The sequence below is a fragment of the Stenella coeruleoalba genome (assembly GCF_951394435.1).
Source record: "Stenella coeruleoalba genome assembly, chromosome: 5".
NCBI lineage: Eukaryota > Metazoa > Chordata > Mammalia > Artiodactyla > Delphinidae > Stenella > Stenella coeruleoalba.
The window spans coordinates 100389591-100412176 of record NC_137150.1 but is presented as its reverse complement, the minus strand read 5'-3'; the positions used below and the strand labels follow the sequence as shown (position 1 = coordinate 100412176).

The following is a 22586-nucleotide window of genomic DNA, read 5'->3' as shown; positions in this document are numbered from 1 at the left end:
GCCAAAGGCTTAAGAGATCAACTTTGAATTCTGTGATGCCTTTCAGCACTAGGAATATTGAAATATATCCTAGGCCTTGATTAGGAGACATTTAAAATAAGGAAAGCATCATGGCTGAAAATGGGACTTAAGAATTTGATGGGTACTGATGATCAGTGAAAAATATATATTGATTTTTTTAACAGAGAAAGTGATTTCAGTCTGGTTTTTCTCCCTAAATGATACACATATCATAAGACCATCAGTCAACCATAATCACTAGAGTGCACTGACCATGGCCGTTATTTTAATTAAACTGCACCAATAATATATCCTCCAACACTACACACATTGAAACAAATATGTTTTTATTAAAATAATGTAATCATAAACATTTACTCATTTTCCCTTTAGCATTTAGTTTTTAATTGTGGCATTGTAAAACTTGAACATATTTATATATTTAAATATATATATAAAAGTGTTAAATAAAATAGTTCTAATGTTTTATGCATTCTTAAAAATAGAATCTAAAGGTTCTAGGAAAGCTATATAAGTACTATTACTATTAATGTTTCAGCCAAAATCTGAGGGAAGAAAATTTGTCCCTCTAAATATTATCTAACAGTAAAAGAAAAAGTGGCACGAATACAATTTTGAGCAAGGAATCTCAAAGTTTTTAAAAAGTAGAGTAGCTACAGAAAAAGAATGCAAAAGGTGGTAAAACTGTTGTATCAAAACCCAAAACTATGGTTTTGTTATCAAAACTATATTGATAGTGCTAAATGGCCCAAAACAGTGAATTCAAAACTTGACCAGTTGGTGGGAATGTAAATTGATACAGCCACTATGGAGAACAGTATGCAGGTTCCTTAAAAAACTAAAAATAGAACTACAATATGACCCAGTAATCCCACTACTGGGCATATACCCTGAGAAAACCATAATTCAAAAAGAGTCATGTACCAAAATGTTCATTGCAGCTCTATTTACAATAGCCAGGACATGGAAGCAACCTAAGTGTCCATCAACAGATGAATGGATAAAGATGTGGCACATACATACAATGGAATATTACTCAGCCATAAAAAGGAATGAAACTGAGTTATTTGTAGTGAGGTGGATGGACCTAGAGACTGTCATACAGAGTGAAGTAAGTCAGAAAGAGAAAACCAAATCCCGTATGCTAACACATATATATGGAATCTAAAAAATGAAAAAAAAAATGGTCAGAAAAACCTAGGGGCAAGACGGGAATAAAGATGCAGACCTACTAGAGAATGGACTTGAGGATACGGGGAGGGGGAATGGTAAGCTGGGACAAAGTGAGAGAGGACATATATAGGCATAGACATATATACACTACCAAACATAAAACAGATAGCTAGAGGGAAGCAGCTGCATAGCACAGGAAGATCAGCTCGGTGCTTTGTGACCACCTAGCGGGGTGGGATAGGGAGGGTGGGAGGGAGGGAGATGCAAGAGGGAAGAGATATGGGGACATATGTATATGTATAACTGATTCACTTTATTATAAAGCAGAAACTAACACACCATTGTAAAGCAATTATACTCCAATAAAGATGTTAAAAAATAATAATAATAAAATAAAGATGGCTTCAAAAAAAACTTGACCAGTTGGGCTAAATCCACAGAGCAATGAATGCTGTTTATTTCTGTGCTTTGTCATGCAAAGCCTAACTTTCAGAATGCTGTACAATATGTTTCTCTTTGAAAAATGACCCTAAAACCCAAAGAATAGACATTGCTGATGACATAGGCAAGAGGAAGTAAAGAATTCAGAAACAGTGAGGATACTTACTCAGGAAAGAATTTTGTTTAACATATAAAGTGGAATGTTAAATTTGGGGCAGATGCAAATAGAATCTGTAAATTAAGTATGGCTATGTTACTCTCTTTATGGAAAATTAGGACATCATGAGAATATTATTTTTTGTGGTAATTTTTCAGGAAAATTTTAGTCCATGATGTTAATTACAAATTTAGAATTTTTCAAAGCTTACATTTTCCTCTTTAATGGAATGCAATAATAATTATAAAATAGATGTCTCTATTTTGCTTTTGTCAGTCATGGGTAATTATTTTTACCAGCTTTATTGAACTATAATTGACAAATACAAATTGTGTATGTTTAAGGTGTATAGCTTGATGTCTTGATATACATTGTGTAATGATGATTCCACAATCAATCTAATTAACATAACCATCACCTCACATAGTTATTGCTTTCTTTTCATTTCTCTTTTTTTGTGATAAGGATACTTGATATCTACTTTCTTAGTATAATTCAAATTCAGATGTCCCTCAGTATCCTTGAAGAATTGGTTCCAGGATCCCCATGGATACCAAAATTCCAGGATGCTCAAGTCTCTTACATAAAATGGTGTAGTATACTTGGCCCTTCATATCCTAGGGTTCTGCATGTGCAGATTCAACCAACTGATGCTGAACCTGAGGATACCAAGGGCCAACTGTATATAATAACTATTGTTATTGTATTGTTAACTATGTATTGTTAACTATGGTCACATAACTGTCCACTAGATCTCCAGAATTTATTCATCTTGTATAACTGAAACTATGTACCTCTTGATTAACATCTTTCCATTCTCCCCACCCACTCCCAGGCCCTGACAATCATACTTTCTGCATCTATGAGGTTTATTATTTTAGATTCCACATATAAGAGAAATCATGGGTGTTCATCTTTCTCTGTTTAGCTTATTTCACTTAGAATAATGTTTTCTAGGTTGATCTATGTTGTTGCAAGTAGCAGGATTTCTGTCTTTTTTAAGGCTGAGTAATATTCCACATTTTCTTTGTCCATTTATCAGATAACAGATACTAAAGTCGTTTCCATATTTTGGCTACTGTGAATAAAGCTGTAATGAATATGGGTGTGTATATCTCTTTGATATACTGATTTAATTTCCTTTGGCTATATACCCAGAAGTGGGATTGCTGGATCATATGGTATTTTTATTTTTAATTTTGGGGGGAATCTCCACACTGTTTTCAATAATGGCTGCACCATTTTACATTCCCACCAACAGTGTACAAGTGTTCCAATATCTCCAAATCTTTGCCAGCACTTCTTATCTTTTGTCTTTTTGATAATAGCCATTCTGACAGTTGTGAAGTGATATCTCATTGTGGTTTTTATTTGCTTCATTATGAACAGGAAACCAAGATTAAGTTGCATGTATCACAAAAGGATAAACAGTTTTAGAGGCAAATGATATTTTTATGTTTTTCTTTTAATGATGACTTTGACATCTCTTGAAAGTGTATATTAACATATACTAAAAGAGACAAAATCTCATAGACAAAAGACCTAAGACCTCAACTGAATACTGCAGTCAGAAAACAAATAAATCATTCCAAATTTATAAATGTTTTTCTTACTAAAAAGAAAGACTAAAAGTTTTCAAGCCTTCTTGAGTATCAACTTGAATAGCCAAGTTTGATTGTTTTAGAACCAGCATTTTTTTTTAACATTTATTAAATGTTTCTTTGGAAAAAGACATTTCTCAGAGTAGTTATCTTGCCTTATTTTAAGACTATATATGATGATCATCTAGAGAATTGAAAACTGGAATTAAACACTTACACTAAACCATTTTATTTCATAAAAATATAAAATGCTACCTTCTGACTGTCTTGAGAGGCAGAGAGAAAAATGGAAAACAACATGAATCCCCATGAAAAAAACTTAAGTATAAATTTAATTTTTTTGCCTCTTTATTTTTTCCACTAAATTTACACTCCTCTGACATATTTTGAATGGATTTTTCTTGTAATGTTAGTAGACATGAAATTATATATAATATATATATATAAATTATATATAAAAAATATATATATAAATAATATATATAATATATATTTATATATATATAAATATAAATTATATATAAAATTATACAAAAATTATATATATATAAAGTCTCCCCCAATCTATGCTTATAATTTCAAAGATTTTAAGTAAGATATTCCATTTTAGGGTACACTATCTAAATTAAAAGGAGTAAAAATAATTCACCTATGGCAAGATATGGAAGTTGTGTGATTTTCAAAAGAACAATACTGTGATCAAATCAAACAATCTTTATGCATATATTCTTTATAAATTGCAAATTAACAGATTCAAAATTGCCTGGACAATCACCACTTTTAGAAGCTTTGTACTTTATATTTTTCTCATTCAACATTGCCTAACAAATATCCGTAATTTGCCTCTGGCAAACTTTAATGAACTTGCGATGGTTTTCAGTAAAAAAATGAATAAAAAATCATGTATGTTAATATACTTAAAATTCTGTTAGCAAAATAATAATAAACTGAAAATGGGTAAAACTGAAAAAGCAAATTATTATGTCGTTTTCATTGGATGATTGTAATACAATGTGGATTATTTAAAAAATTTTATACTGAGCATTTTACATTCACTTTAGATACATTATTCTTAAATTTTGCAAAGGCTCTCTTTTAACAAAATGATGATTGACAATCTAATTGTAAGATATATGTATCTACTATTTTACAAATGACAAAATTTTAAATTTTCTGAAATTAATAAATGTTATTTCCTTATTTAATTCAAATAGGTAAAAAAGGATCACAGAATTGTGGATTTTTTAATATCTATAGTACATTTCTCAATGTCTAGAGGAAAAGGAAATAGATTAAAGAATATTTTTTAAAAAGTCAGTGAATATGAGGTGATCCAGCTTACAAATGCATATCTGAAGCTTATTGCAACTTACAGGGGGGACTGTTGGAGAGCAATTAGAAACAAAATCACTACCCAATCCAGGGGTGAAATACAGAGGTGAAAGAAACTTTTCTTATTGAATAAGCATTAAACCAGAATGTCATGCACATCAAAACAGTCTGTTGAAGAGACTGTAAAGACAGAATGAAATCTCTCTCTTCCAAATACCCAAGCAATCTGTTACATAAATGTTCTCATGATAACCAATAATTAGTCCTCAGGTAAGAAGAATTGACAGCACAACTTGTCACACAATTCATCCTAAATTTACACTGCAATTGACATGCCCCTCTATGTAGCTAATTGTTAAGAAAAATAAACTACTCATGCCTTCATAACTGGAGATAGTTTTGTAACTTGGAGCAAAGTGCCTATGGAACTTCAGCTCTTAGCTTCCACAGAAAGTATGATAATTCTTGATGATTACATTTCAAAGATGTGGTTCCCAGATCCTTGAAAAAGTAATTCCTGGATCATAAAGTTGGTAAGCGGCTGATACCTTTTATAAAAAGATTTACATACATTTCAAACAGACAGAGAAAGAATTTACAATTAGAAGTTTTCTAAAGCAAATGCTCACAGAATAGGGAGTAGAAGAGTCTCTACCCTTTTCTTTTTTTTTTTTTTTGAATTCTATTTTATTTTTTTTACAGCAGGTTCTTATTAGTTATCTATTTTATATATATTAGTGTATATATGTCAATCCCAATCTCCCAATTCATCCCACCAGCACCACCAGCCCCCCGCCACTTTCCCCCCTTGGTGGCCATATGTTTGTTCTCTACATCTGTGTCTCTATTTCTGCCCTGCAAACCAGTTCATCTGTAGCATTTTTCTAGATTCCACAATATGTTTTAATATACAATATTGGTTTATCTCTTTCTGACTTACTTCACTCTGTATGACAGTCTCTAGATCCATCCACGTCTCTACAAATGACTCAATATTGTTCCTTTTTATGGCTGAGTAATATTCCATTGTATGTATGTACCCCAACTTCCTTATCCATTCGTTGATGGGCTTTAGGTTGCTTCCATGACCTGGCTATTGTAAATAGTGCTGCAATGAACACTGGGGTGGAAGTGTCTTTTTGAATTACGGTTTTCTCTGGGTAAATGCCCAGTAGTGGGATTGCTGGGTCAATGGTAATTCTATTTTTAGTTTTTTAAGGAACCTCCATACTGTTCTCCATAGTGGCTGTATCAATTAACATTCCCACCAACAGTGCAAGAGGGTTCCCTTTTCTCCACGCCCTCTCCAGCATTTGCTGTTTGTAGATCTTCTGACGATGCCCATCCAAACTGGTGTGAGGCGATAGATACCTCATTGTAGTTTTGATTTGCATTTCTCTAATAATTAGTGACGTTGAGCAGATTTTCACGTGCTTCTTGGCCCTCTGTATGCCTTCTTTGGAGATACGTCTATTTAGGTCTTCTGCCCATTTTTTGATTGGGTTGTTTGTTTTTTTTAATATTGAGCTGCATGAGCTGTTTATATATTTTGGAGGTTAATCCTTTGTCCATTCATTGGTTTGCAAATATTTTATCCCATTCTGAGGGTTGTCTTTTCGTCTTGTTTGTAGTTTCCTTTGCTTTGCAAAAGCTTTTAAGTTTCATTAGGTCCCATTTTTTTATTTTTGTTTTTATTTCCATTACTTTAGGAGGTGGATCAAAAAAGATCTTGCTGTGATTTATGTCAAAGAGTGTTCTTCCCATGTTTTACTCTAAAAGTTTTAAAGTGTCTGGTCTTACATTTATGTCTGTAATCCATTTTGAGTTTATTTTTGTGTATGGTGTTAGGGAGTGCTCTAATTTCATTCTTTTACATGTAGCTGTCCAGTTTTCTCAGCACAACTTATTGAAGAGACTGTCTCTTCTCCATTGTATATCCTTGGCTCCTTTGTCATAGATTAGTTGGCCATAAGCGTGTGGGTTTAACTCTGGACTTTCTATCCTGTTCCATTGATCTATATTTGTTTTTGTGCCAGTACCATATTGTCTTGATTACTGTAGCTTTGTAGTATAGTCTGAAGTCAGGGAGTCTGAGTCCTCCAGCTCTGTTTTTTTCCCTCAAGACTGCTTTGGCTATTCGGGGTCTTTTGTGTCTCCTTACAAATTTTAAGATTTTTTGTTCTAGTTCTGTAAAAAATGCTATTGGTAATTTGATAGGGATTGCATTGAATCTGTAGATTGCTTTGGGTAGTATAGTCATTCTCACAATATTGATTCTTCCGATTCAACAACATGGTATATCTCTCCGTCTGTTTGTGTCACATTTGATTTATTTCATCAGTGTCTTACATTTGAATAATAGTGGTAAGAGTGGACATTCTTGTCTGGTTCCTGATATTAGAGGAAATACTTTCCGTTTTTCACCATTGAAAATGACGTTGGCTGTGGGGTTTTCACATATGGCCTGTATTATGTTGAGGATGGTTCCTTCTGTGCCCACTTTCTGGAGAGTTTTTAACGTAAATGTGTGTTGAAATTTGTCAAAAGCTTTTTCTGCATCTACAAGATGATCATATGGTTTTTATTCTTCAGTTTGTTAATATGGTGTATCACACTAATTGATTTGCGTATGTTGAAAAATCCTTGCATCCCTGGGATAAATCCCACTTGATCATGGTGTATGATCCTTTTAATGTGTTGTTGGATTCTGTTTGCTAGTATTTTGTTGAGGGTTTTTGCATCTATATTCATCAGTGATACTGGTCTGTAATTTTCTTTTTTTTGCAGTAAAAATGGGGATGGGGGAAAGTCATCAGGTGCAATTCCAACTGCTTCTTTCTAAAACTGTACTGGAAAACACACATTGTATGGGGAGGTTCTTTTCATTTTGTTTATAATCCTTTTACCTCACATGAGAAGCCTGCACCAAAAAAGGGATATGGAATTGTTTAAGAAAATCCCTAACACAATAATGTTAATATATTTTCCCCTTGGAAAGAGTAAAGCAGTTATCATAAAACTATGATTAGGTTTACATATGCTTTTGATTGGTGTGAAGAGGAGGTTAGCTATATTAGCAGGACCTTAAAGAACTTTGCTTTGATTTTTTTCAAAATAAATGTAAAATACTTGGCCCTGTATCTTTTATTAATCTAAGTAGGCAATGAAGGAAATAATCCAATGAATAACAAGCCTCTGATTCTGATGTAACAGCCTTGAGGTAGAAAGACCAATTAAGAGTAGTCCGCCATCTAATTAGAAATAGACCTGGATGGGTGGTAGAGCCCTTACAAGCAGACTAATAACAGAAGGGTCATGGATGCTGTATTCCTTTTGTTAGATGATGCTGTGAGACTCACATCAACCCTAATAATTTTTCCTGTAAAATTAAGGCAAATAAGAAAAAGTAGGTATATAGTATTACTAAGTCATAGTAATGACTTAATGACAGTTTTCAAACAGTCCTTCTGTTTGAAAACTGTTTTGGGTTGCTATGATTTTGTTTTTGTTTGCTTTTTTTTCTCTTTTACTTATACCATCATACAGTGTTTGCACCTATCCCAGATGCATCTATCTGTTCTGTGCATCTGTGTATCTTATTGCCATGTAGCATGTATCTTTGTGCAAGTATTAATATAAATACTGAACAAGACCATCCCCAGGACACATGCCTAGAGGCTTTCATCACAATAGATATTAAATCCAAACATCTAAACTTTGGTTACAGTAACTTAACAAGATATGAAGCCATGAAATCATATCATCACATAATGTATAGTTCTTTATTTCACACACACACACACACACACACACACACACACACACTCCACTACCACTACCATGAGTACCAAAAAATGAAAAAATAAAACTAGGCCTTGTAGTCGAAGTTCCATATTACCAAGAGTGCTATTTCTATTACAAGATTGAAGAGACAATTTGAAACTCAGCATGAAGAATTTGTCTTTGTTGTTACATAAAATCTCTCACCTTGAAGCTACTGAGGATAGAATTCCCTGCCGCATGAAGTGTGGAGGAAGAACAATCAGAAAAAAATAATTATACAAGAAACCTCTACTATTATCTTAAAATATTACTTACTCTATCTGTATAGTCAGATCACAGAAAATGAAAATGTTAGTTGTAAAAGATGACACTGATGGATTAATCTCAGGCTGTATTATGAAGTATCTTGTGAGTTAAAGCTTTCCAGTTTTACCATCAGCATTGTTGGAATATTTGTGTTTTAAGTAAAGCAATAAGATTTATATTAGAGAGGTACTATTCTCTCTCCCATACAGGGGATATAATTACAGGAGAATAAGGAACAACTATGATGCTCAATAATTCCTATTATTAAAACTATAACACTATGATCCTCAGTAATTCAAGAGTAAGATGATTATGATCTGTACCAGTTAGAGTCTGTGGAAAGGGGAAATGTAATAACATTAGAGATTTATTTAGAGGGTAGACCAGGTAGGCTTTAGTGACTGATTAGATAAGGGTAGAGAAGGAAAAGTGGTCAAAAATGATGAAGATTTTAGACCTTGTTAAGTGAAGAAATTATAATATTATTTGCTACGCTAGGCAACATTGAGATGATAGCAATATTGCAGTATGAGGTAAGGAGTTTAAAACTGGACATATTGGTTTGAAGTGCCTATAAGGCAACTACACAAAATAAATATTTTAAGCACATTGTTCCAGAATTCCAAAGAAAGGTCAGTGATGGAGTGAGGGTTATTAGGATGTAAGTGGTAATTTTAATGAGTTGTCCTAAGGAAATTTTGTGGAAAGAGAAGACAGTGACTATTAAAATCACAAAAGTCAGAGGAAGAGAAATTTAAATAATTTTACTAGAAGTTGTTTCAGATGAAAAGAAACTTAAGAATGAGTTATGTGGAATTTAGATATCTGATTTGCTTTTAATGGCATTAATAACCATATTTTCATTGGAAAAGGGATATTGTTAATACACAGAATGTGACAGCAAAGTTACTTAAATTATCACCTGTAGTCCTCTGTAATCAAATGCATGTAGAAGGCAAGACATTGGGTGACCAAGTATTTTCTGCCATAAAATAATTTAGTAAAATTAGTGAGTACAATGGAGTCATTTGGTGGCCTCTTAAGTGTGCTAAAGAATCTAGGCAAAGAAAATGAGTTCATTGCTTTAAATTACAAGCTCAAGATTTGCCTAAGAAACCTAAAAGCTCCTATTTTTAGTTTTTTTGCTATATGATCCAGCAATTCCACTCTTGAGTATATATCCAAAGAAAACTTGAAAAGATACATGCATCCCAATGTTCATACTGTTTACAATAGCCAAGATATGGAAGCAACCTAAGTGTCCATTAACAGATGAATGGATAAAGAAGAGGTGGTATACATATACGATGGAATACTATTCAGACAAAAAAATGAATGAAATTCTGCCATTTGCCACATGGATGAAACTGTAGGGTATTATGCTTAGTGAAATAAGTTATACAGAGAGACAAATGCCATATATTATCAGTTATATATGGAATCTAAAAAATAAAATGAATTAATATAACAAAACAGAAACAGACTCACAGATATAGAGACCAAAGTAATAATTACCAGTGGGGAGAGGGAAGGGCAGGGAGCAATATAGGAATAGAGGATTAAGAAGTACAAAGTACTATGCATAAAATAAATAAGCTACAAGGATACATTGTATAGTACGGGGAAATACAGTCTATTTTATTACAACTTTAAATGGAGTATAATCTGTAAAAATATTGAATTACTATGTTGTACAACTGAAAATAATATAATATTGTAAATCAAGTATACTTCAATAAAAAAGAAGCCTAAAAGTGTCTTAGACTTACCATTTTAAAAAATGAAACAACAAAAGTGCAACAAAAAACCCTTATCTGCTGAAGCTTAAGGATGTGATTTCTGAATGCCAAGTGTGTAGTCTATTCATGTTGGTGGAAAGCAAATTTGATTCCTAATTTCACAGGGTCTCTTATTTTAAAAGTTTGGGAAGAAGTGAGACACTAAAAATCGGGGAAGGGTTATATGGGCTGTATCAGATGAAGCTGGAGACAATGAAACCCTAAACTTTGCTACTAAAAGCATCCCTTCCTTTCCTATTTGAAGAGGTTAGTTTCCCCTTGCTGTAGAATCTGTAGTGGCTGCCTTGCAAGGAACTGTTGAATCTAGTAGGAATATTACCCTATCATATCTCAGTGCTTCTAGATCTGTAACCAGACTCAAGTCCCAACTGTCATCATAAGGTGAATTACAAAATGTGACTTGTGAGAAGGTGCAGTGCATGCCAAAAGAATTGCAAAACTTTCACCAAATTATATTTAGAGAAACAGAGGGAATATATGTAAGAATGGACCCTAAGGGTTGGTGATTAGAGTAGAAAAATAGAAACGTGTAGTTGGCCTATGATAAACACAGTGAAATAACAGAACTTTCCTGTTATGTTTTTAGAGAGATGAACACAGTAGCTCAGACAAATGGAATTCTGGAGTAAATTTATCACATAAGATCTGCTTACAGCCTAACCATTTCCCTACAAAGTATCCATAAAGCCCTCCATCCTCAAGGGAAATCCACAAAGGAGAGGAGTGGCAGCATCCAAGATGAGTTCTACTGTGGCTTTTCTCCAGTGATCAGGTAAACGTCTAACATCAAACTCAGCTTCCTGAATTCAATGGCCATGATACGATCTTGAGCTTTCTTTTTCTATTGGATCTTTAGTCTTTATGTCCAGCTGCCTTGGAAGCTCTCTGAGACATTTTGATAGATGACATTTATATACATTTATACACGGTGCCTAGTGCTCTTATTGGGAGCCTTAGTCTGCTACAAAACACTTGCCATAGACATAAGGGAATATTTTGTTTAATTTTAATTCATGCCTTCACATTTCACACCATTTCAGTCATATGTGATATTCAAGAGCAGAAGCAAGTCAGTGTGACACTAGATTTCTCATCTGTACCTAAAAAGTTGTTTTAATATAGAAGTCTATTCTTCTCTTGTTAATTACATACCCCTTAAATTTGAAAACTTGATTTTTATTTCTCATGTAATTGATTTCCAATGTTTTCATTTTTTTAGTTTCCATTACCATTCTAATAAATTGGATATATACCATCATTGAGGACTACCAATTAACATATCCCCTTATATATTTGTGGGTTTTTTAATGTATCGAATTTACAGAGAATTTTCATTTTACTTTTACTCACATATCAAACACTTTATCTTGTTCCATTTATTATACTCCTGATATTTAAGGCAGTAAACCATTTGATACATTATTTTCCTCTCTCTGCACCATTAACTTATCAGTCCTTCTTACTAATACGTGAAAGCCCCACTCTAGGCTGGACTCCAAATAAGAACACTTAAATTACAAGGCACTTGGATATATTCCAATGTCAAAAGGAAACCCCACTTGACTTGTGTAAACAGAAGACCGGAAAGATAACTTTATTTTAAAACTCTGAGGATAGAGGGAAGGCACAGTGATTAATTCCAAAAGAAATAAAATTTGAAAAGGTATTGAGAAGTAATATACACTGTCAAAGTTTAACAATAAACTGGTTAAACTTGGACTGGTTCCTCAATATTCATACAAATGAATTTCTTCTTTTCAAAACTTACAACTGTTTTAAGGTTACCATGATTCATTCCTAGTTAATTCTTCATATTTTCATCTTTGATTAAATTCAACATTCAAAGCAGTCATCAGGACATTGCAAAAATAATATTTGATAACAATAAGGATGATTGTTTTGTTTTCTTTTAGGCTTTGAACATCATTTGTTCTATATGCAGATAGAGGCAAAGCTCTTCTTTAAATATGTAGAGAAAAACGTACCAGGGCACTGTGTGTTATTGTAACAAAGAACTGGTATTGCAAATTTTGACAGACTAACATATTCTTCTCCAAGGCTTTTCAAGTTCTATACCCACACCAATTCTCCTGACTAAGGGGCTTGGTGTCAGTCCTTGATTGTGTTTTGATGTTTTTGCAAATCAACAACTGAGTTCAATTTTAAGCAGTCAAAACAGACATTTGTCATTGTGTTTGCATCCGATTTCCTACGGCACCCTGACTACTTTATCATGCAAGTAGGGGAATTGCTGGCAAAGCAAGAGAGACCAAGGCAAGCTGCTGTGACCTAGCAAGTATCATGTCACATGTAATTATCATAATTTATAAGGATCACTCCAGGCTCACTGGTGGTGTTGCTGCACACCAATTGGACTGTGCTATAATGTTTAATATTTGCACGCAACCTGAAGCTGTTGAGAATTTCCACTTCAGCTAGAGCCCCCTTCTTATGAAATATTCAGTACATGAAATGTCTCCAGTGGTGCAGAGTGGTGGGTTTTTCTCTCTGATTTGATTAGCAGTGATGATTCTTTCATGAGCTGTGAATGTCCTTCTAGATTAGCATCATCCAGGTTCTTTGGTCTTGTCACGGAAGAAGGCTAGGGGGACTATTGCTTATGAACATGTTTAAAGCATGCCTTTAACAATCTATGAAGTGTTTCAAAGTAAGATTTTAAAGATCATTCAAATAAGTTCAAATACCTTCCTTTCTAATAATAATGTGTTGCTCAAATCTGAAACCTAATGGTGTATTAGAAGTACATAGAAACTCAAGATTTAGAAAGGATACAAATTAGGCATTGATATAATTTCATTTAATGGATGGATAGTTATTAAATGTTACACAATTCTAAAAAAGATACATTTTTATTTCATCAAGTTTTGTGGGTTGCAGTGATTTGTTCTTGCAATTTAAGGATTAGTATTCAAAATAATCCTTAACTTATTAAAAAGAACAAACCTGTTCATTGAAATCACAAGTATTTGAAATAAAATGTCTAGAATCAATACAAAATGAATGATATTTTTATCACCCATAAGAAACCATTAAACCCTATTTTTTGTGTGTATGAGTGTATACACATATAAATATAAATCATATAAATATGTATATATATGAATTCTGTATAATATATAAAGGTCTATTATATATACATAAATTTATTTTTAATGTAGAAAATACAAGTATATGAAGCATTAATATGCAAAATGGTTTTATTGTCCAATTTATTTCTGCCCCACTCACCCACAAATAAATTTTAATTTCTTTAGTTAATAGGAGAAGATTCTCACTAAACTTAGCGGATGTAATAAGTCCTCTTATTTTCTGAACATTTAATTCAATCTATATTTTATGCATTTTTAATTTATAAAGTAAAAACTTACCAAAGCTGGGAGTATCTGTGAATTTTTAAAAAAAAATTCCATTGTTTAAATGATTTGTTTACATCATTCCAAATTATTTATTTAACAAATTCCTCTAGTTTTATGAATATTTCCCCTTAGCAGAGTAAACAGGCCAGTTGCATACATCACTCATGTAAGACAGGGTACTAAGGTACTAAATGCATTTAAATATTTTTATATTTGTAACACATGTAATTATTGCAATTATGTTCTAATTTCAAAGGGTTCTAAAAATAACCTCTTTTGCATTATCTTGTAAGAATTTAGAAATCTAAATTAATTTAGATTTTTATATCATCATTTAATTAAAATACATCATCATTCTAAAGTCTCTGTTCTGTAATTTGTTATGAATTGTTTCCAAGTCTTAGCTATAAAAACCTTGCGCCATACCTGTTTATATTAATCTAGCATGCACTTTATGAACACATTTTCATAATAATTTTTAATATCTTAACATTAGGTTATCTCTGTATAGACACAGAGATCCTCCATATGAAAACATTCTAAAGACCTGCTTTAACTGATACTCAGTAGGTAATAATTATGCTTGGAGATAATTCTGGAAACACTGTTAACAGAGCTTTAAAACAAAATTTAGTCATTTAAATAATGATTAAGAAACACAAAGTTTAGAAACACAAGTAATCATATTTGTAGTACCTTCATTAATTGAAACATTTTTGTCTCTGAAGAAAATTATTTTTACCTAAATAATGTTTTTTCAAATAACAAAGCACATTTTATAAGGTTGTCAAGACTATATCGGATACTTGCTTAGGGCCATGAATACTACCTTGGAAAAACTATGAAGAATAGTCACGGGCCATGAGCAAAGATGATATACAGATTATTCAAATTTTTATATTTTTAAAATAAATATTTGAATTTGATTAGATCACAAAGCGTATATGTAAGTATTAGTCTTCTATTCCTGCCATGGCAAATTGCCACAAACTGAACAGTTTTAAAATGACAAATTTATTATCTCACAATAATGTAGGGTAGAAGTTCATGGAACTTAGCTGGTTTCTCTGCACTGGGTCTCAAGGCTGAAATCAACGTACCAGTTGCCATGGCTCTTTACAGAAGGGTCTGGGAGAGAATGCACTTCTAGGTCCATTCAAGTTTTTGACAGAATTCAGTTCCATGCAGTGGTAGGACTGAGGCCAGGGATCATGGTCACCTTCTGCAGGCCTCCCATATTACCTGGCCTATGGCGCTATTCATCTCAAAACCAGCAATGGTGAGTCAAGTCCTTCTCACACTCTAAGTCTCTCTGAAACCTCCCTTTGTATAATTTCCCAGGCCCCTAGCCTGAGAAAGTTCTCTGATTTAAAGGGCTCAGGGTATTAGATTGTGTCTATGTGGATAATCCAAGATAAAGTCACTATTTTTAAGGTGCGTAACATTAATTACAACCATAAAGCCCCTCTGTTATGTAATGTAAAATATTCACAGGTTTCAAGAATGAGGGCAATAGTACATTTTGGGGAGGCCATAGTAAAAAAGTATAAAGATTTATTTTACATGTGTGTTTATAGTGATATTTCGGTAAATATTGAAAAACTAGCTCTCCTAATAGGAGAAAAAAAATCTCTGATTTGCACTGTTTGTCTGTTTCTGTGATGTAAATAATCCTAATATGGCAGATTTCAAGCTACTGGTGTGGATTCCAACAACTCACAAAATTCTGAAAATTTAATCCAGCTCTTATGAACTGCTTTGAGTTTTCTCCAACACAGCACTTTGTGTTTTTAGAATTTATAAACAAAATTATGAAGTCTAATGTAACAAAATGGAGATTAGATTAATAATGGTAGTAAGATGATGATGATGACACGTGTTCTTTACACATACACGTCAAACTGCAACTCAAAGAAAAACACATTTTCCTTTTTAATGCTAATACAAATATGTTTTCCAGCTGAAAAAACTGAAGATCATAACATGATAAATTTATTTCTAGCTAAACTTGTGGTTAAAGAGACTATCTCTACTTTGTATAATGATTATAATGTCTCTATTAAATGTTATGAATAATTATTCAATGCCATTAGAGGTACATGTATGAATTGAGGGATAATCATGCATATAGCATGTATTTTATAAAAAAGGCTCATTTGCCATTAAAAATACACAACAGATACAATAACATTCCAGACCAGTTTGTATTTAAAATTTAACATTCCAGGGTTATTTGATAATCAATTACCTAAACAGATGAATGAGTGAGCTCTTAAATGAATATAGGTAATATCTGAGTGAGAAGTACAAAGTTTTCCTTATCTACGGTCTAATAAGTCTGTCTGTAAAGAAGGTCCTGATTCATGTTGTGGCAAACAAATTGACAGAGTGGTTCTAAATACTCTGGAATCAGCTTTCCTATCATATCTGTGCTATAAAAGTTATATCAACATTTTCATTGAAATATAGAAAGTTCTTCATATAGCGCTAGTCCTGGATCTGCTGCATTTTTTTATTGTGTTTTATTTCTAGTTACTAATAATAAGTTACAAAATATATTTATCCAAAATTTTAAAATTTCTAATGAACTGGGTACAATGTACTGAAATAAGCACTTAACAGTGCTTCAGACATGTGCATTTTACTGATAAAGGGACAAAACCTTAGCTTGTTTACAAGGCTGCCTTTTATTTTAAAACTCCATCTGTGGATGATTTGGTGGTTAGAATGGTTACTTGCTCCCAGTAGAGTACAGGATATTTTCAAGTTTATCGTGTACCAAATATTTTTAGTTGTATTGTTGTTGTTTTTGTTGTGTTGGTTTTCTCTCTAGTGAGTACATACAACTATTAACAGTAATGTGGGATAAATTCAACAGACCACATTTGCTCGCAATCATGAGCTTATTATTCCTTCAAATTATTTTTGTATGAATGACTTAATAAAAGTTTCAAAGAATGTATTTCTTTGCCAAATTGACTTGATTTCTGATAAATTATTTTGTCAATCTAAAGTCATAAACAATAAGAATATTATGAAAGATAAAATTGACATTTGTACATGTGACAAATTCTACGTGTACATATCATGAGAAATTAAGCTTTTAGGATCATTTTTCTTTAAATATTATATGTCCACATATAATCAGTCAAACCCTCCTAGGGTATGATTTCCTACTGGAGAGAGAGGGACTCTGCTGATCTGGGATGGCACATTAGCACAGTGGAGTTAATGCAGCATCCCAGTGAGTTTAACTCACTCCCATGGAGTAATTTTGACCCTAGGAGAATTGTTTCATTATATCCTAACACGAATTAAGTCACACTTTCAAATTATTTCTTTTATCTTAACCATTTCCAAGACTGCTATTGCAAATATATCCTTAGGAGTGAGAAAATACCTGTTCTTCTTTCTAGTAATGACTTGAAATTTTTACATTTATTGTAAGAGTTCTGTTAAGTTTCCATTGTCAGATCCAGAGTTTCCTAGCTGCATCTCTTTGATGCTCTGGATTTCTACACAAGCTCTCACCTGGCAGTTTGCTTTTTTTCTCCATCTGCTGGTCACCAGTGTTGGCTGCTCAGCAAAGGATCATCTGAGGGAATGGCTAGCAAAGATAAAAACAGTGGAGTACAGCAGCTATTAGGGAAACAAACAGACCAGCAAATCCCATAGTAGTGCCAAGATATTTTATTAGAAAAAGGTCTATGCCTTCCACCTTACTCCAGCATTTCCCTACAACATGCCCGTAGATAAAATCCAAAATGAGTTTTGTAAGATAAATTAGAAATTCTTAATATAAATTAATATGAAATATAGCTGCATTCCACTCTTATTTTGGTGGGAAACATTTAAGTATATCAAAAACTTATGATGGAATAGAAGCAGTTAAAATGTGACTCAAACTTTTGTATACTGAATATGACTATCTTGTCTCTTGCAGCACACTTATGAAAGAAACATTAGTTTTCATAGCTGAAATAAAAAAGAGACATGGAAAAAAAGGAGTTTGATATTTGCAATGGCAAATATTAGGAATAATAGTGATAACATCTAATATTTATAGAGCACTTCTATAAGACAGACTCTGTGCTAGATGCCTATCATATATTATTTAATGTAAACATGACGACAGCACCACAAGATAACATCTTAGTTTTCTAGAAATGCTGTAACAAGTTAGCACAAACTGTGTGGCTTGAAAAAATAGAAAATTATTGTCTCACAGTTCTGGAAGCAAGAAGTGCAAAATCATGGTGTCAGTATGGTCATTTCACCTGAAAATGTAAGGGGGAGTCCTCCTTGCATCTTCCTAGCTTCTGGTAGTTTGCCAGCAATTCTTGATGCTACCTGGCTTACAGCTGCAGCATTTCTATCTCTGCTTTCAAAGAGACATGGCACTTTCCCTGCGTGCCTGTCTTCACACAACATTTTCCTCTTTTTCTTAGGACACCAGTCATGTGGGATTAGGGATTCACACTACTCCAGTATGACCTCATCATAACTAACTGCATCTGTAATGACCCTATTTACAAATGAGGTCACTTTCTGAGGTATTGGGGGTTATGACCTCAACATATCTTTTTAAGTGATGTAATTCAACCACAAGTATTAAAGTACTCCAGATTATTCATTTTCTAGATGAATGAACTGAGGCTTCAAATGGTTAATTTCTCCAAAATATTAGATCATGTTTTCAAACTCTGCTATTTTGTCAGTAATATGTATGTGTTTGATCTCTGTTACATCCTGATTAAAGCCATGGTCCTAAAAACCATTAGTTTTCCATAGAAATCCACAATGCAAATGTAATCATACTTTCATGGTGGAAGCCAGAGAGATTATTGGGGACTGAGAGCAAAAGAGATCACATAGTACATTAAGTAATGAGTCCAAGAAGATAGAGAGATAAAAGGCCGATTTGTTAGGAGACCATAGTGTGTAGTGTATCTCCCCATATGTGTAGTCAAGACTAGGACATCCAAGAAATAAGACCATGAAAATAATGGGACTCATGTTATGTGGCTGAGAAATAATGACCTCCTTAATGGATTAGGGTAGAGTGGGAAGAGGTTGAAGAATCTGCAACAAGATGATCAAAGAAAACATAAAATCTTGAAAAAATATATAAAGAAATATAATAATTGTGAGCTCCAATTAGTGAACCAAAAGGTCAGGGAGTACTGCAACAACTAGAGGATGAAGCAGATAACAAATCTTTACTTGCTATGGAAATACAAAATTCTAGAAGTAAATAATATTTTATAAATTAACATCAATAGGATAATAGCAGTAGAAACACAATAACACAGTAATTTAAACTATATTTGAGTAGTGCAGTAGGTTTCTTGCATGTACCTTTCTTCTAGTGATTTCTGTTATCAAATAACGTGTATCATTTTTGTAATACTTTAGGTGATACTATGCATTAGTCCAAGCAAAGTGACCAAACAGATTAGGGTGATCAGAAGCAGGAATAGCATGTTGTTTCTAATAATTAATAGGTAGAATATATGCTACATTCCTTATTAGGGAGTTGGTGGTGGTTTAAAATAAATCATTATCTGTTAGAAGTCACAAATATGTTTTAAAATATGTTTCAAATGATTCACATTATTTAATCACAAATTTATGTTATATCTTCTAAAATATTTAACTTGTTTCTGAGGTCCTGAACTGATGAAATAGATTCACATATTATCAAAGTAGAAGCATTAGAATGAAGAAAAACCCAAACCACCACCTTGTAATGATATGAGTATTAGCAAGAATTAGCCAGTATTGGCAATGAAATCATTCATGACCAGGATCTTGATGGCTCCTGATAGTGTATTATCCCTAACATTTACCTTACTTTATCTAGGCATTTCTAATTGTTACTCCTGGAGTTATATTTGCACATAAGTGTGATTTTCCAAACATTCTAATTTGATTCCTTTTTTTTTTTGCATTTATTAGCAATGAGGCAGACTGGATAGATATATGCACTTAAAAATACTATTAATAACCAACAGAGTCTCTGATACCAGGCATGGCCACCTCCTCCCACCTCCTATCAGTTCCTCTCCTGCCCTAGGTTTGAAGTTCTCTACTGTTAGCTTACTGAAAGCATCAACAAGATCATCATGATTCTGCATCCTAGAGCAGAAAGATGGCTAGTTTGAAAGCCATAGAAAGTGAATATCTCCCTTTATCCTCAAATGTATGATGACACCTTAATATGCTTTCAGTGTTTGGTAAGCTAGTTTACTAAACTGCTGCTATTCTAATCTATTCCATTGCTAGCTGGAACCTATTGATACCTAATGATTTCACTGAACATTTAAAGTAGTAGTTCTTATCAGGAGACCAAAAAGAAGATATAGAATGTACTAAAGAGTGTGATGAATAACACTTATTGGAATCTACCTTTATTGTCATGCAAAGATTAAGGTTTTGGGGGGGAATATACCAGTCAAATATTAGTATAGTTGACATATCTAAGTTGAAGAATTTAGTGGGTAGCACAGTGCCTAATAATAGACATCATGTGAAGGTGACAGACAGGTAGTGGCAAAAATTAAAATTCAAATACAGGCAATTAGTTTTGGAATTCTCATGCATAATGTATCACAGAAAGAGAACATAAATAGCATGTGAAAATTGAATAAAGGTAATTGGTTAAGGATACCATAAGGGAATTTCCATTTATGGATAAAAAGAGATGAGAGTGATCAGATTTACCCTCCTGCATGAAAAAAACAAACAAAACGCTAAAAAAATATATAAAAACCTGGTTCTCATGGTATGGTACATCAGGCAACAAAAACCAGTGATGCATAAGGAACAAAAATAAATAAATAAATGAGCAGTATTATCACCCAAGATTACTCCCTCAAGAGAGGTTCCTTGTCATTTGCTGGAAGGGCAAACCAGGCAGAGCTCAGTTGTCTTCCTGAACTGTAAAGGTAGAGCTGGAAATATAAGGAGAACAAGGCAACTCAAATACAGAGTACTAAAGAGGGAAAAAGGATGTCATCAAAAGAACACAGTCTCTTCAATAAGTGGTGCTGAGAAAACTGGACAGGTACATGTAAAAGAATGAAATTAGAACACTCCCTAACACCATCACAAGAATAAACTCAAAATAGATTAAAGATCTAAATGTAAGGCTGGATACTATAAAGCTCTTAGAGGAAAATACAGGCAGAACACTCTGAGAAAAATCGCAGCAAGATCTTTTTTGAGCAACCTCCTAGAGTAATAAAAATAAAAAAATAAAATAAACAAATGGGACCTAGTGAAATTTAAAAGATTTTGCACAGCAAAGGAAACCACAAACAAGATGAAAAGAGAATACTCAGAATGGGAGAAAATATTTGCAAACGAAGCAACTGACAAGGGATTAATCTACAAAATATACAAATAGCTTATGCAGCTCAATAACAAAAAAACAAACAAACCAATAAAAAAATGGGCAGAAGACCTAAATAGACATTTCTCCAAAGAAAACACACAGATGGCCAACAAACACATGAAAAGATGCTCAACATTACTAATTATTAGAGAAATGCAAATCAAAACTACAATGAGGTATCACCTCACACCAGTTAGAATGGGCTTCATCAGAAAATCTACAAACAATAAATGCTGGAGAGGGTGTGGAGAAAAGGGAACCCTCTTACACTGTTGGTGGGAATGTAAACTGATACAGCAACTATGGAGAACAGTATGAGGTTCCTTAAAAAACTAAAAATAGAAATACTATATGACCCAACAATCCCACTTCTGGGCATATACCCACAGAAAACCACAATTCAAAAAGATACATGCACCGCAATGGTCATTGCAGCACTATTTACAATACCCAGGACATGGAAGCAACAGAGGAATGGATAAAGAAGATGTGGTACAAATATACAATGGACTATTACTCAGCCATAAAACTGGGTCATTTGTAGAGATGTGGATGGATCTAGAGACTGTCATACAGAGTGAACTAAGTTAGAAAGAGAAAAACAAATATCGTATATTAATGCATACATGTGGAATCCAGAAAAATGGCATAGATGAGCTTATTTGCAAAGCTGAAATAGAAACACAGACATAGAAAACAAACATATGGATACCAAGGGGGAAAGAGGATGGGGGGTTGGATTGAGAGATTGGGACTGACATATATACACTACTATGTATAAAATAGATAACTAATGAGAACAGACTGTATAGCACAGGGAACTCTACTCAATGCTCCGTGGTGACCTAAATGGGAAGGAAATCCAAGGAAGGGGGGATATATGTATACATGTGGCTGATTCACTTTGCTGTACAGCAGAAACACAACACTGTAAAGCAACTGTACTCCAAAAAAAAAAAGAAAAAAAGAAGAAGAACACAAATAACAAATATTCGTGAGGATAGTGGAGAAAAGTGAACACTTGTAGACTGCTGATGGGAATGTAAATTGGTACAGCCACTGTGAAAAACAGCTTGGAAGTTTCTCAAAAATTTAATAATACAACTACCATGTGACCCAGCAATTCCACTTTTGGGTATATATCTGAAAAAAACAAAAACACTAATTCAAAAAGATATATGTACCCTAGTGTTCATAGCA

At 33.2% G+C, this 22586-nt stretch overlaps 1 long non-coding RNA gene across 2 annotated transcripts in view; it reads right to left on the bottom strand.

Annotated features, from left to right (window-relative positions):
• LOC307186553 overlaps positions 1-22586 on the bottom strand; it is a 472211-nt gene that overhangs the window by 105173 nt on the left and 344452 nt on the right. The window contains exon 3 of one of the 2 annotated variants that reach the window (XR_013828404.1): positions 17522-17597. The exons of the other annotated variant lie outside the window; for it this stretch is intronic. This is a non-coding gene — a long non-coding RNA (uncharacterized lncRNA). The remainder of the gene's footprint in view (positions 1-17521; positions 17598-22586) is intronic. 2 annotated transcript variants of the gene reach the window in all.